Genomic DNA, 17,122 nt, shown 5'->3' on the forward strand with positions numbered 1-17,122 from the left:
AATCAACGTAGGAATGATCCCCGGCTACTTCTAGTGTTGGCGTTAGGAGTAGATATATGGTCAACCCAGTTACCACTGCCCTATGAGCTGGATTTTTGTATTCTGCAGACTTCCACGTTCCTCTGAGACCCTCGCCATTGGGGTCATAACAATAATGCACCCCCATAGGCAGACTCTATATAGTATAGTGCATCCCCATAGGCAGACTCTATATTATATAATTCATCCCCTATATGCAGACTCTACACTCCTTGACAGAAGTTATGTCCCTTATCCATGTTATGTAAATAAAAGCTTATAACCTGACGTTAAACTCATCCATTGGTTGTATAAATTATTCTTTTGAAAGCTGAAATCCTCCGAAATGTGGTTTAGGTTAAGAAATTAAATTGGCATCAATGCAGAAATATTGGTCAGTTAATGGACAGAGAATGGACAGATTTTGACAAGACAAAAGTTTTGTCGCCGACAGAAAGTAATGTGATATTCAAACAAATAATTAACTTAGAATACAAATATACAGTATGTTGCATAACATTGGTGAATGAAGTTGTGGTGCTATTAGAGTCATATTTAATATTTTGTGTGACTTCCGACTTCCATGAGCTTGAAGGACTGCATCCATGTGATTCAACAATGATTCATGCAATTTATTAATGAAGTCATTAGGAATAGCAAAGAATGCAGTCTTAATGGCTCCCAGAATTCATCTAGATTCCTTGGTTTTGTCTTGCAAGCTTCCTCTTTCATCCTACCCCAAACATGCTCAATGATGTTCATGTCTGGTGACTGGGCTGGCCAGTCCTTGAGCACTTTGATCTTTTTTGCCTGGAGGAACTTTGTTGTAGAGATGGATGTATGAGATAGAGCACCATCCTGCTGCAGAATGTGACCCCTTTTATGATTTGGAATATAAGAGGTAGCTAAGACGTCTTGATATTTTTGGCTATTAATATTGCCTTCCACCTTGCATATGTTTTGCACACCCCCATACTGAATGTAACCCCAGACCATGATCTTTCCACCACCAATTGTAACTGTTTTCTGGGTGTATTTTGGATCCATACGGGCTCCAGTAGGTCTCCTGCAGTATTTGCGGCAGCTGTGGTGTAGTTCTACTGAAGATTCATCAGAGAAATCCACCTTCTGCCACTTTTCCAGCGTCCATCTGTTTAGCAGGCTGTGGGACTTTGCAAATGCCACACGGTTTTTTATTTGCCTTTTGTTTAGTGCTGGCTTCTGGGCACTGATTCGACCATGGAGGCCATTTCGAGACAGAATCCTACAAACTGTTCTAGTTGACACGGGGACGTGAGGTGACCGGGCCTGTTGGAGCTCTGCTGCAGTGGAAGAGGGGCTTGCTTTGGATTTTCTAACCAACAAATGTTCCTTCTGAGCAGTTGTCTTGTGGGGTCTGCCGGACCTGGGCTTGTCAAACACATCTCCAGTCTCTTCAAATCTTTTTTAAATTCTTTGTACTTGACTCTAATACACATTAAAGATGCCAGACACCTCTGCAGTGGATCTGGTCTTCAGCCTCTTGATAATGCAGGCTTTGGTCGTAGGGTGGATTTTTGGCATGTTGTTAGAGCTCAAGTTGCAGTTCAAGTGAAAGTCTGGGTTGCTGGGTTTATTTTTATACACACACACTAATTAACCAATTATTCACTGAGCACAGGTGAGGATGTAAACTAGGATTGGGTGCATTATATGACCACACGCCAAAAATTTTGTCTAGCCAAAATCTGACCATTCTGTGTCCATTAACTCATCAATATTTCTACATTGATGCCAATTTATTTTCATAACCTATACCACATTTCAGAGGGTTTCAGCTTTCAAAAGAATAATTTATAGAACCAATGGATGAATTAAACGTCAGGTTATAAGCTTTTATTTACATAACATGGATAAGCGACAAATTCTGTCAGGGAGTGTATTTTATGTAATGCATCCCCATAGGCAGACTCTATATAGTTAAATCATAAATACCAAACCAAAAATACACACCCTCACTAAGAAGTTAACGGAGTGCCAGGATATAAATGGAAAGGTTCAGTGTATGCATATAGGAAAACCAAAAAAGGAAAAAGCACCAAAAGAACCAAATAGTGTAAAAAAATATCAATTTTATTAAATAAAAAATAACAAATAACAGTAAAAACCACAGGGAAATGACAGGGAACACACCAAAATAAGGTGGCAAGGTGGTAACCGACAGGCAAACAATCATACATGTAAAGAAAGGTCAGCACAAGTATACTTGTATATCAAGCAAAAAAGGAGGCTAAAAGCCAGTATGCCCATAAATGTGTGTGCACAAATCACTACAAAGTGTATAAAGCACCATACAAGATTAGGTAAAAGTGTCCATAGAAGTTTTAAACAAGAGTGCTAACTAACACATGACCAGTATGAGTATACGAAGGTTTACCTGCGGGACCACGATGCCACCGACCCCAACGCGAGTTTCGGCTACGTGCCTTCTTCCGGGGGTACTCTCTATATAGTATAGACCCCTTTTATGATTTGGAATATAATAGGTAGCTAAGACGTCTTGATATTTTAGGCTATTGATATTGCTTTCCACCCCAATAGGCAGACTCTATATAGTATAATGCATTCCCCATAGGCAGACTCTATTTAGTGTAATGCACCCTCATAGGCAGGCTCTATATAGTTTAATGCACTCCCTATAGGCAGAATCTATATAGTATAATGCATCCCCCATAGGCAGACTCTATACAGTATCATACACCCCCATAGGCAGACTCTATAGTATAATCCACCCGCTATAAAAACAATAAATGCAATACTCACCTCTCTTACTCATTCCTCCACTGCTCCGAGAACCTGCACATCTCCGGATAGTGGGTGTCAGGTAATGACGTAGGTGCACCCGCTGTCAGTGTCTGAGAAGGGGATGATGGGAGAGGAAGTGTGACGCTCCTACTCTTATCAATTCGGTTAACTGTATAGGCATCTAGCCGATACAGTTGAACTTGCGATGATGCTGGGCCCACTGCTATTACCAGGCACCCCCGCCTGCTCAGGGGCCCCATAGTGGCTGGGTGGCAGTGAAGGGAGATACACTCTGTGACAGAGCAGAGAGAATCCATCTGTATGAGCCGCACTGTGTACACCGATACAGTTGAAGTAGCATAGCTCCAGGTGGGCCCCTTAGTGCTACACTACTGGGGAGCATATACAAGGATGAGGGAACGTATGCCAGGATAGAGGTAGCATATGCCAGGATGAAGGGCACATACAAGGATTAAGGTATACATATTCAAGGATGGGGGAAAATATAGCAGGATGAAAAGCATCAACCAAGATGGGGAGAGTATATACAAGAATAGGAAGCATATTCCTTTATATCTGCAGTCTGGTACCCCTGCTCCTGTCTGTGGCTGCTCTCTGCTGCCCCCGCCTGCTCTTTGCTGCCGTTGCCAACTGTAGCATTTTACCCGCTACGGGTCTAGGGGACACTCGCTTAGGTGCGGCAGATGACACTCAGGAGACATGTTCCATTAAAAGTTCAAAGGGTTTATTGCTCCATAAACCACATAGCAACAGGAACAACAGGTAAACAGTCTTACGTCAGACAGGTTAATCCTCAATGTCCATAGTAGAGCTCCGCTCTCTCACGTCTGTAGGCACACAGACCGTGCTATGACCAGCACGTAGGCTCTCCAGCCTAAAGATGGTCTCTGTGTGTTGTTCAGGACGTCTGTCCCCACTTGGAACCGTCCAACACACAAGCCACTCTGCAGTCTCCAGCTAGGACACATGGAAGTGCGTCCACCCTGACACACACCCACACACTCCCACCATGTGCTACACACACCTCTTAACATAGGTGTAACCACACCCAGGTACCTGTCACATGGCTAGTCAGGTGAGCGTGACATCACCACAGGTCCTTTCACACAAAACCATCTTATGTGTTCAGACACGCCTCTTTGTAGTAGGCAGGGCAGCAGAGAGTAGGCAGGGGCCACAGAGAGCAGGTGGGGAATCAGAGAGAAGGCAGGGGCAGCAGAGAGTAGGTGGGGAAGCAGAGAGAAGGCAGGGGCAGCAGAGAGCAGGCACGTGCAACAGAGAGCAGGCGGGGGCAGTAGAAAGTGGTGTGGCATAGCGACTGGTCATGTGATTAATGGATGGAATGTATCACAGAGGTGGGTGGCCCTGTGATGGAAGCCTGGGTATGTTTTTCTCAAGCAGATCTACTGCTGAGGGATTTGTTTACATTAGGAAGGCTTCCAGGTGATTGGAGAGATGGGTGGGTTCAGTCACCTACAAACCCACCCATCTCTCCAATCACCTGGAAGCCTTCCTAATGTAAACAAATCCCTCAGCAGTAGATCTGCTTGAGAAAAACATACCCAGGCTTCCATCACAGGGCCACCCACCTCTGTGATACATTCCATCCATTAATCACATGACCAGTCGCTATGCCACACCACTTTCTACTGCCCCCGCCTGCTCTCTGTTGCACGTGCCTGCTCTCTGCTGCCCCTGCCTTCTCTCTGCTTCCCCACCTACTCTCTGCTGCCCCTGCCTTCTCTCTGATTCCCCACCTGCTCTCTGTGGCCCCTGCCTACTCTCTGCTGCCCTGCCTACTCCCTGCTGCTCCGCCTACTCCCTGCTGCTCTGCCTACTCCCTGCTGCCCCGCCTACCCTCTGTTGCCCCTGCTTACTTTCTGCAGCCCCCGCCTACTCTCTACTTCTCCACCTGCTCTCACTGCCCCTACCTGCTCTCTGCTGCCCCGCTTACTCTCTGCTGCTCCGCCTGCTTTCTGCTAGCCCTGCCTGTTTTCTGCTGCTCAGCCTGCTCTCTGCTGCCCCTGCCTACTCTCTACTGCCACTCCTACCCTCTGCAGCCCCACCTGCTCTCTGCTGCTCCGCCTACTCTCTGGTGCCCCAGCCTTTTCTTCTGCTGCCACGCCTACTCTCTGTTGCCACTCCTACTCTCTGCTGCCCCACCTACTCTCTGCTGCCCCAGCCTTTTTTCTGCTGCCCCCACTACTCTTTGCTACCCCGCCTACTCTTTGCTGCCCCCGCCTGCTCTCTGCAAGAGTTGTTTTTTCTAAACTAAAATCTCAGTATAGAAATTCTCTTTGAGTCAGATATCATATTGTAAATCACCATACCGTCACACCCAATACCACATGGTGAGGGGGGCTATATTAGCTCGAGATACTCCCATAATGCAGAACAAAACCAAGAGAAAAGAAGGAACATGCAAACATCCCATAATTAAAAAAGTATCAATTTTATTAGTCAAACATACATGTAAAACACAACAAAAATATATAGTAGTAAACAGGTCAAAGATAAAGATGGATACATGACATTTCAGGTGTAAACCACAGTGCCCCCATTGAGACAGAGTCTGTGTTACTCACATAGGTCTCTCTAATATTAGTCTCCGTTCTTTGCCTTCATCAAAGATGTCCAGAACGGTATTTGCCAGGGCTTAAGATGGCGCTGTCCAGGTTGGCGCGCATGCGCAATGCGGAGTCCGCGTCACTGAAGGTCTCTGTATCTGATACTCCCGGCACTTGACGTCACTGGGGATTTCCCCTCCCGGCAGTATCAGAGTGAGGCCGGACGTGACGTGGGTCCTCTGCTTGTGGCGCATTGCGCATGCGCCATATCAATCATTGTTGATTGGGAACCCTTTATAAAGACAGAACATTGCACATTTTGCTACGGCCCCTTGACGAAGTCCACGCGAAACGCGCGTTGGGGCTGCATAGACGGTGTTCCCAAGTGGAGATTATGGATAAGAGCGGTCTTTAGCATTTATAAGTTCCCTTAAAGTGGTACACATGTGTGTTTTACTTGGAGTTATTATTGTGCACATGGTGTAAACCTCCCCCTTCGTTTTCTTTACACTTTGCGATAAATAAGTGGGTTTTTGGTTGCAATTTGAGCACTTGGTCTCTAAAAGGTTCTCCATCACTACCCTATGGAGTTTGGAAAAAACATCATTTTCCTCAGGTCTCGGTGTTGGTACCATAGCTGTTGCTGGAGACTATAAAGACAGCTATCCTTCCCACTCTAAAAAATAAAAAAAATTAATAATAATCTTTATTTTTATATAGCGCTAACATATTCCGCAGCCCTTTACATACATTATCATCGCTGTCCCCAATGGGGCTCACAATCTAAACTTCAGCGCTGTAGTGCTAACCACTGAGCCACCGTGCTGCCCCTTATTTTAAAGTTACCAATCATTTAGAAACCTGTTTTATATTATAGGGGCTGTATATGCTGCCAATCAATGGGGTACAGGGCCTGATTCCAACACCTATCGGTCTAAAGACCACTCTGAAGTGCGCAGCTCCTGCATAATCTGTGCACAAAAAGATGTGTAAGGGCTCAATAGTAAATCTATGTGTCCGTACACCGCCCTCAGAAGGAAAATCACATCATGCAGAAATGAATCAATGGGGTCGCTCTGCTCTCATTTGCATCAGTTATTAGATAACCCCTTTCTATTAGGACAGAGCCGATATCCATCACTGCTTGGTGTTGGGAGAGAGAACCTGAAGAAGGCATTAAAACTGCCCCTGCTGGATAATGTCTGGGGCATTTCCTAGAGCAGAGCACATCCATCATGGATAACAAGCGTTACAATAACTGTCACACTATAACCGGTGGCCTGCAGCCCGGGCCTATGGCGGCAGGAGGAAGCCTGTAATAAAGCTCTGTGTGGGCGGGGCTGCACTAACTACTAAGCTGCTGTGTCAGCCAATCACAGCACTCCATCAGTGAGATATGCAAATTCTAGGAATTCTGGGAACAGGGGCAGAAGCAGCGTTTTTCAGGGTAAATCTCCTAAATCTTCGCCGTAGTTGGGCTCCCTATCAGAGGAGAGGGTTCAGCAGGGGCGGCTCATTATGTGATGAGTAGAAAAAAAATCATCTCTCCATTAGTTAAAAAGCTCTGATATAACCGACTATAAATAGAGAATAGGTACAGTAATATACTGGAGGTGAGGGGTAGTCTGAAGAAAAATACCATAAAATGGTATAAAAAAGAAAAAATACCATAAAATGGTATAAAAAAATAGAAAAAAAAAAAAGAAATGATGTGACGGCCTCAGTGATCCACCACGTACATCTGAGAATGAAGGGTAATGGACTTGTGCCAATTATCCAGCATTAACCAGATATTTTTTAGTGAATCTGTCACTTTGTTTTTCTTACTCACTGATCTAATCTGTGTTTGGTCGCTGTAATGCAGATTAATTCCGCACCTTTGTTTTTTCAATCCCATAATCCCATCCTGAGTAATATATTTCCCATTTTCTATCGATATTACCATCAATACTACCAGGGCCGGTTACAGGTTTTCGTGGGCCCCGGGCGAAAGAGTCTCACTGGGCCCCTGTAACACCAGCCCTGAATACAGGCCATAACCGCATATCACCAGCACTACAGTAGTGACTATATACTGATCACTGACAAAACCACTGTAGTAAAACCAATATTCGCCCCATACAGTGAGCATACAGTAGTAGATACCAGTCCTACAGGGGCGCTGTGAAGACCACATTCAAAGAGTAATAGTGTCATCATTCGGCCTTCACAATATAATAATAGCCCAAATATACTTCTACAAAGTAATAATACATTTATGCACTCTGCGTAATTTTACACAGTACTGATGCCCCTATTGTGCCCCCAAAGTGTCACTGTTTCCCCTCTATTGTACCCATATTATAGCAGTTACCTATCCACACCTAAAAACAAGCTTTCCCTCACCTCCTCACACGCCCATGAGGAGCGGTGGTCTCCTCCTCTCTGTAGTTTGTGGTGCAGGCCACGCAATGATGGCCAGTCTGGCCCTCGCATGTTGGCTTTCTTTTAATGCTCATTAGTATTTTTAAACACTTCACAGGCCATCCTTGGAATTTTGGGGGCACAACACGGAACAATGTTATTATTAGGACCAGAGGCGTAGCTGGGGGTTTTGGTTCAGGGGGAGGCAAAACTTCTGAGTGGGCCCCTAATCAGGTAACCTTGATCATCACTTGGTGACGCACCCTAATAGTGGATGTAGGAGAACCTCAGAAGATGACCGCGCTGTTACTGAAAATAATCTCTATATAAAGACCAACATGGATATTACCGCCATATGGTCAGTGGTAAATACCAGTCCTATTGAACATCTAAGTGATTATGAGTCGCCCAGCCAGGGCAGTGGGGTACTCGGTACCGGATCCGGTCGGATATTAAAGGGGATGTCACGGTGGCTGCGACTCGGTCCGTGGCCCTGGAGCTCTACGTTAAAGGGGTTCGGTCTTTAAACGGGAAAATGTTCAAAGTCTATCGTGACGCCACCTGTGGTGTTCGGTCAGTAGTGGGACCGACACTGCGTTGAAGGGGGTCGTTATTGCAGCACGGATAGTACACTTCCCACAGGTGAAGCGGGGTCTCCAGGGGTCCTAGGTGTAAGGTGTGGATGATATGTGCCGGTGAATAAAGATAAGACACAGGTTGTAAGTCTTTACCTGGTTTACTCTAGATGGCAGGCCACAGTCCAGGGCACTGGCAACAGGTGAATTAGGAGTCCAGGCAGTCTAGAGACAAGTGGAATCCCCTTGGCAAGTCAAGTTGGGAGCCTTCCACTCTGTGCTTGCTATATTTGAGGTTCCTGCTGCCACTAAGTGTCCCAAACAAGGTCCTTATTCGTTCCTCTATCCTGGGACAGGTACCTGTATGGTAGGCAGCTTGAGCCATGCTTGCGGGGGTCTTTTCACGGTGACTCTAGGCTCCAAGTTGCTGCTGTACCACAGGTGTAAATGGGCAAAGTCCGTGTAATCCTCTGCCCTCCGGTTCTGCTCTGTGTCCTATAGTTCCACAAAAGCCTCTGTCTCCCGGTACCTGGTTTCTGCGCACTGACTCCTTGGAGGCCTTCTCGTAGCCTCCTGGAGTCCTGTATCTCCACTGAGCTCCGTTCCTGTCTGTCCTCGCTCACAGACTCTCTGTACAGACTAAACTGACTCCGCCTCCAAACCAGGATTTTGATCCAGGGAAGCTGTCCTAAAACAGGGTTTTGAGCTCCCCCTCCTGGCCTGGATTTGGAAGGTGTTGTGTGAGTGATAACCTGCCAAAGGGAATATCACTTATCTACAGGCGTAGCACTACCCTCACCAAGAGGAAGGCAGCACTACTGTGGTACTCCTGGGGTGCTACAACTACAGCACTGTTATAGATGGTGACTTACAGAGGACATTCTTTCTGATGGAATCATTCACTTTTTCTGTCTTTTCCATCTGGCCCACCCACACAGTATTCTGACCCCTTAGTAGCCCCCAAACTGTTCGATGGCTCCAATGCTGTATGATGGCCCCTCACTGTAATCTCCCCACTGTATGATGGCCCCCTAGTTAGCCTCCATATAGTGTAATGCAGCAGATAGTCCTCAATATACAGCTCTGGCAGAAATTAAGAGACCACTGCAAAATGTTCAGTTTGATATTTCTCTTTATAGGTATATTCTTGAGTAAAATGTAAACTGTTCTTTTATTCTATAAACTTCTGACAACATGCCTCCGAATTTCCAAGCAATAAATTTAGTATTTTTTTCTGACAAAGAAAAATGGTCAAAATTAACAAAGAACAGTGCTTTCAGACCTCAAATAATGCAAAGAAAACAAGTTGATAATCATTTAGAAACAACAATACCAATGTTTTAACTCAGGAAGAGTTCAGAAGTCAATATTTTGTAGAATAACCATGATTTTTAATCACAGCTTTCATGCGTCTTGGCAGGCTTTCCACCAGTCTTTCACACTGTTTTTGGCGCAGAAATTTAAGCAGTTCTTCTTTGTTTGATGGCTTGTGACTATTCATCATCCTCTTGATCGCATTCCAGAGGTTTTGAATGGTGTTCAGGTCTGGAGATTGGGCTGCCCATGACAGGGTTTTGATGTGGTGGTCTCTTAATTTTTGCCAGGGCTGTAAAATAATGCACTCCCCCATAGGCCTCCATATAGTATAATGCACCAGATGGTCCTCCTTATAGAACAATGCACGCTATAGGCCTCCATATAGTATAATGCACTAACCATAAACCTCTGTACACTCCCCATGGGCAGATTCTATATAGTTTAATGCACCTCTGTAAGCAGACTCTTTTATTATGGAATGTTTGCATGCTCCTTCTTTTCTCTTGGTTTCGTTCTAAAATCTCAGTATTCAGGTTAAATTGCCGTGTTTGCACTTTGCGATAAATAAGTGGGTTTTTGGTTGCAGTTTGAGCACTCGGTCTCTAAAAGGTTCTCCATCACTGCCCTATGGACTATGGAAAAAAACATCATTTTTCTTGGGTCTTGGTGTTGGTGCCATAGCTGTTGGTAGAGACTATAACGATAGCTATCCTTCCCACTCTAAAAAATAAAAAGATAATAATAATCTTTATTTTTATGTAGCCCTAACATATTCCGCAGCCCTTTACATACATTATCATCGCTGTCCCCAATGGGGCTCACAATCTAAACTTCAGCGCTGTAGTGCTAACCACTGAGCCACCGTGCTGCCCCTTATTTAAAAGTTACCAATCATTTAGAAACATGTTTTATATTATAGGGGCTGTATATGCTGCCAATCAATGGGGTACAGGTCCTGATTCCAACACCTATCGGTCTAAAGACCACTCTGAAGTGCGCAGCTCCTGCATAATCTGTGCACAAAAAGATGTGTAAGGGCTCAATAGTAAATCTATGTGTCCGTACACCGCCCTCAGAAGAAAAATCACATCATGCAGAAATGAATCAATGGGGTCGCTCTGCTCTCATTTGCATCAGTTAAGATAAGTGTACTGCAACCATACACACGTGCTGCTGTGCTGGCGGTCTGTCAATACGCCATTTGTACACAATGTTGGTTATCAAGCAATACCTTATCGTCTTCTGATTATGCGCATATCACTGTGCGGAGAACATGCCTGTATCGGCAGAGATGCCATTTGCACTGATGAACTATATCTCTGGCGATGATGCCTTTATATGCTAGAAATATTATTTTGTCTGGCGATGATGCCGTCAGGTTTTGATCAGTTGACTGTTATTCCTTGATACAGGAAAGATATATATCTTGGTACCGTGTTAGCCAGTAGATAGAAAAATATTTAGAATTGAGAGTCCTCAGTGGTTGATACCTTTTAATGGCTAACTGAAAAGATGGTAACAAATTGCAAGCTTTCGAGACTACATACGTCTCTTCATCAGGCAAAGACTAAAACAAATTCTGAAGAATCACATATTTATGCACAACATGGTATAGAGAAAAAAAAAAAAAAAAGGGAAAAAAACCATGGATAAGCCAGGTGACATAAAGCAGAATTACCATGGGTGATAAACAGTTATGTCCATAAATATTGGGCCAGTTCTTAGATAAGGAATGTTTTATTGCCCTCTGATTGGGGTCTTGTTCTGTTGTGATGACCCCACATGGTCTGAGGGGCAAGTTCATTAGTTGATGTAAAAAGACATAAATCCGTGTGACACATTCATTCCTGCATTTAGAGTGTCAAAGGTCGTCATCAGTTTATATTCCCAGACTCTTCTGTCTCTCTGAGATTTGAAGTTACCTTTCAATACAAGTAATTTCATGTCCATAATGCTATGACTTGGGAGACAGAAATGTATTGCCACAGGTATATCCATTCTTTTTTCTCTTATTGTATGGCGATGAGAGTTCATCCTTGTTCTCAGTTTCTGCCCTGTCTCCCCCACATACAGACCCCCAGTTGGACATTTAGTACAAATAATTAGGTACACCACATTAGAAGTGACGCAGCTGAAGGTACCTGGGATCTTGTAGTCCTGATGTGAATTGGGGATCTTTATCTTGTCCGTGGTCATTATAAGTGGACAGGTTTTACATTTTTTCTGATTGCAGGGAAAGGTTCCTGCAGCTGTGGGAGAGGACAGGGAGCTCTTCACAATGATGCTTCTTAGATTTGGGGGCTGCCTAAAACACAGTAGTGGGGGGTCTGGAAAATCGCCATACAATAAAAGAAAAAAGAATGGATCTACCTGTGGCAATACATTTCTGTCTCCCAAATCATAGCATTATGGACATGAAATTACTTGTATTGAAAAGTAACTTCAAAACTCAGAGAGACAGAAGAGTCTGGGAGTATAAACTGATGACGACCTATGACACTCTAAATGCAGGAATGAATGTGTCACACGGATTTATGTCTTTTTACATCAACTAATGAACTTGCCCCTCAGACCATGTGGGGTCATCACAACAGAACGAGACCCTAATCACAGGACAATAAAACAATCCTTATCTAAGAATTGGCCCAATATTTATGGACGTAACAGTTTATCACCCATGGTAATTCTGCTTCATGTCACCTGTAGTGTTGAGCATTCCGATACCGCAAGTATCGGGTATCGGCCGATACTTGCGGGTATCGGAATTCCGATACCGAGATCCGATACTTTTGTGGTATCGGGTATCGGTATCGAAACAACATTAATGTGTAAAATTAAGAATTAAAATAAAAAATATTGCTATACTCACCTCTCCGACGCAGCCTGGACCTCATCGAGGGAACCGGCAGCGTTGTTTGCTTAAAATTCGCGCTTTTCCTTCCTCCCGTGACGTCACAGGTTGTGATTGGTCGCGTGCCGCCCATGTGGCCGCGACGCGACCAATCACAGCAAGCCGTGACTTAATTTTCAGGTCCTCAATGCCTAATTCTAGGCATTCAGGAATTTAAAATTACGTTCCGGCTTGTGATTGGTCGCGTCGCGGTCACATGGGCGACGCGACCAATCACAAGCCGTGACGTCACGGGAGGCAGGAGACGCGCGCATTTTTAAAATTACGTAACGGCTTGTGATTGGTTGCGTGCCGCCCATGTGACCGCGACGCGACCAATCACAGCAAGCCGTGACGTAATTTCAGGTCCTGATGCCTATTTCTGCATTGAGGACCTGAAATTACGTCACGGCTTGCTGTGATTGGTCGCGTCGCGGCCACATGGGCGGCACGCGACCAATCACAAGCCGTGACATCACGGGAGGAAGGAAAAGCGCGCATTTTATGCAAACAACGCTGCCAGTTCCCTCGGTGAGGTGAGTATAGCAATATTTTTTATTTTAATTCTTTCTTTTACACATTAATATGGATCCCAGGGCCTGAAGGAGAGTTTCCTCTCCTTCAGACCCTGGGAACAATCAGGGATACCGTCCGATACTTGAGTCCCATTGACTTGTATTGGTATCGGGTATCGGTATCGGATTAGATCCGATACTTTGCTGGTATCGGCCGATACTTTCCGATACCGATACTTTCAAGTATCGGACGGTATCGCTCAACACTAGTCACCTGTCTTATCCATGGTTTTTTTCCCCTTTTTTTTTTTTTTCCTCTATACTATGTTGTGCATAAATATGTGATTCTTCAGAATTTCTATTAGTCTATGCCTGATGAAGAGACCTGAGTAGTCTCGAAAGCTTGCAATTTGTTACCATCTTTTCAGTTAGCCATTAAAAGGTATCAACCACTGAGGACTCTCAATTCTAAATATTTTTGTTATTCCTTGGGCATTCTTTTCCCTGGCGTTGATGCCATCAGGTTTTGTATTTACAAAGTACTTTATTTCTGGCCAGGATGCCCTTATAGGCATTTGCATGAATTTATTATTTTCTTATCTGGCGGTGATGCCATTGGGTACTAAGACTGAGTGACCAATTTTCTCATTCCTGCACTCATTCAAATGTCAGGTGTGGTAAATATAGTCCACACATGAGTTATTTATATGTGATTCTCCACTATTGGTTTTCTATGTTTACATATATGGTCTTTTTGTCTTAAACATTTATATTAAAGCATATGTTTTTTAGGTCTCTGTTAGTTTAATTTTGTTTTTTTCTGTTAACCATGACAGTGTAAAATTTATTTCTATTTAAAAAAAAAAGAGCCGGTTCGTGAGCCGAAAGAGCCGGACTGCCCATCACTGGCCGCCCCCGGCCCGGCCCGAGCGATCAATGAACGCCGCTAATCTCATTTCGCCATCCACTACCTCAGGACACACGTGGCTAAAAGGCTGCAGCTGATTGGCGTTTCGTCTATCATTCCACGCTCCCATTGGTTGCTCCGCCCTAGCAACCCGGCCGCCATCTTGGAGAGGGCATGGAGGCGCAGTTAAGCTCTTAAACATCGGCGCCTGTTCTAAGCACACAGGTATGTAACTGCGAAGAGGGCATTGGGGCTCTCCGGAGCGTCCGGGGGCTACAGGGGGCTCTAATGGCGGCTATATGGGCTCTGGGGGCGTCTAGGGGTGAAGTCCGGTACGGAGTTAATAAGGCGAACGCTCATTGGCCGTCAGGGAGAGCCCGAGTCAGTATGAAGACACATGAATAGGCGGAGGGGGAGGGGAGAGAACATGGGACGCATGATGGAGCGCAGCAGTGGGCGAGGGGAGCTCCACCTGCACTGCAGCCTGTAGCGGCGGCTCCCACCCGTGACAGACCCCGCGTTGTGACCCCACGGCAGGCGAATTGTCGCAGTGTCCACGGTTCTGCATTGTGCGGCCGGATCTACAGCGACATCTTTGTTACCGGCAGATTCCTATATGGTTTTCTGCACAAATCTGACACTGGCGAATGAATTCCTACATCAGCGCTGAATCTTATTTTTATTTTTCTTTCCGGCCATCGTTGTGCACTAGTAACCGCTGCAGCCAATCAGGCACACTCATGTCGTACTAATATGAGACGGATCACTTATCCATGCCACTAGATCACGTGACCGCTGCAGCTAATCAGGCAGACTTGTGTCGTACTACTGGTGTAATGAGAGTGATCGCTGAATGGTAGCAATATATCACGTCACCGCTGCAGCTAATCAGGCGGAATTGTGCCATACTGCTGGTATATTGAGTGTGACCACTTAACGGCATTCCATCACATGACCGCTGCAGCTAATTAGGCGGTGAGGTGTGACCAGTGAGGGCACTGCGGACGGTGAGGTGTGGTCAGTGAGGGCACTGCGGGCGGTGAGGTGTGACCAGTGAGGGCACTGCGGATGGTGAGGTGTGACCAGTGAGGGCACTGCGGATGGTGAGGTGTGACCAGTGAGGGCACTGCGGATGGTGATGTGTGACCAGTGAGGGCACTGCGGATGGTGATGTGTGACCAGTGAGGGCACTGCGGATGGTGATGTGTGACCAGTGAGGGCACTGCGGATGGTGATGTGTGACCAGTGAGGACTCTGCGGGCGGTGAGGTGTGACCAGTGAGGGCTCTGCGGGCGGTGAGGTGTGACCAGTGAGGGCACTGCGGACGGTGAGGTGTGACCAGTGAGGGCACTGCGGATGGTGAGGTGTGGTCAGGGAGGGCTCTGCGGACGGTGAGGTGTGGTCAGGGAGGGCTCTGCGGACGGTGAGGTGTGGTCAGGGAGGACTCTGCGGGCGGTGAGGTGTGACCAGTGAGGACTCTGCGGGCGGTGAGGTGTGACCAGTGAGGGCTCTGCGGGCGGTGAGGTGTGACCAGTGAGGGCTCTGCGGGCGGTGAGGTGTGACCAGTGAGGGCTCTGCGGGCGGTGAGGTGTGACCAGTGAGGGCACTGCGGACGGTGAGGTGTGACCAGTGAGGGCACTGCGGACGGTGAGGTGTGACCAGTGAGGACTCTGCGGGCGGTGAGGTGTGACCAGTGAGGACTCTGCGGGCGGTGAGGTGTGACCAGTGAGGGCTCTGCGGGCGGTGAGGTGTGACCAGTGAGGACTCTGCGGGCGGTGAGGTGTGACCAGTGAGGGCTCTGCGGGCGGTGAGGTGTGACCAGTGAGGGCTCTGCGGACGGTGAGGTGTGACCAGTGAGGGCACTGCGGACGGTGAGGTGTGACCAGTGAGGGCACTGCGGACGGTGAGGTGTGACCAGTGAGGACTCTGCGGGCGGTGAGGTGTGACCAGTGAGGACTCTGCGGGCGGTGAGGTGTGACCAGTGAGGGCTCTGCGGGCGGTGAGGTGTGACCAGTGAGGGCTCTGCGGGCGGTGAGGTGTGACCAGTGAGGGCACTGCGGACGGTGAGGTGTGACCAGTGAGGGCACTGCGGACGGTGAGGTGTGACCAGTGAGGGCACTGCGGACGGTGAGGTGTGACCAGTGAGGGCACTGCGGATGGTGAGGTGTGGTCAGGGAGGGCTCTGCGGACGGTGAGGTGTGGTCAGGGAGGGCTCTGCGGACGGTGAGGTGTGGTCAGGGAGGACTCTGCGGGCGGTGAGGTGTGACCAGTGAGGACTCTGCGGGCGGTGAGGTGTGACCAGTGAGGGCTCTGCGGGCGGTGAGGTGTGACCAGTGAGGGCTCTGCGGGCGGTGAGGTGTGACCAGTGAGGGCTCTGCGGGCGGTGAGGTGTGACCAGTGAGGGCACTGCGGACGGTGAGGTGTGACCAGTGAGGGCACTGCGGACGGTGAGGTGTGACCAGTGAGGACTCTGCGGGCGGTGAGGTGTGACCAGTGAGGACTCTGCGGGCGGTGAGGTGTGACCAGTGAGGGCTCTGCGGGCGGTGAGGTGTGACCAGTGAGGACTCTGCGGGCGGTGAGGTGTGACCAGTGAGGGCTCTGCGGGCGGTGAGGTGTGACCAGTGAGGGCTCTGCGGACGGTGAGGTGTGACCAGTGAGGGCACTGCGGACGGTGAGGTGTGACCAGTGAGGACTCTGCGGGCGGTGAGGTGTGACCAGTGAGGACTCTGCGGGCGGTGAGGTGTGACCAGTGAGGGCTCTGCGGGCGGTGAGGTGTGACCAGTGAGGGCTCTGCGGGCGGTGAGGTGTGACCAGTGAGGGCACTGCGGACGGTGAGGTGTGACCAGTGAGGGCACTGCGGACGGTGAGGTGTGACCAGTGAGGGCACTGCGGACGGTGAGGTGTGACCAGTGAGGGCACTGCGGACGGTGAGGTGTGACCAGTGAGGGCTCTGCGGACGGTGAGGTGTGGTCAGGGAGGACTCTGCGGGCGGGGAGGTGTGACCAGTGAGGGCACTGCGGACGGTGAGGTGTGACCGCTGCAGCTAATCAGGCAGACTTGTGTCGTACTACTGGTGTAATGAGAGTGATCGCTGAATGGTAGCAATATATCACGTCACCGCTGCA

The 17,122-nt window shown here is 47.6% G+C and overlaps 1 protein-coding gene across 1 annotated transcript in view; it reads left to right on the top strand.

Moving 5' to 3' along the window:
- Window positions 1-14,088: 14,088 nt before the first annotated feature.
- HMGXB3 (HMG-box containing 3) overlaps window positions 14,089-17,122 on the top strand; it is a 71,454-nt gene continuing 68,420 nt past the window's right edge. Inside the window, exon 1 of the mRNA XM_077266310.1 lies at window positions 14,089-14,222. The gene's annotated coding sequence lies outside the window, so the exon portion shown is untranslated. The remainder of the gene's footprint in view (window positions 14,223-17,122) is intronic.

Source organism: Ranitomeya variabilis, chromosome 5 (genome assembly GCF_051348905.1).
Source record: "Ranitomeya variabilis isolate aRanVar5 chromosome 5, aRanVar5.hap1, whole genome shotgun sequence".
Classification (NCBI taxonomy): Eukaryota; Metazoa; Chordata; class Amphibia; order Anura; family Dendrobatidae; genus Ranitomeya; species Ranitomeya variabilis.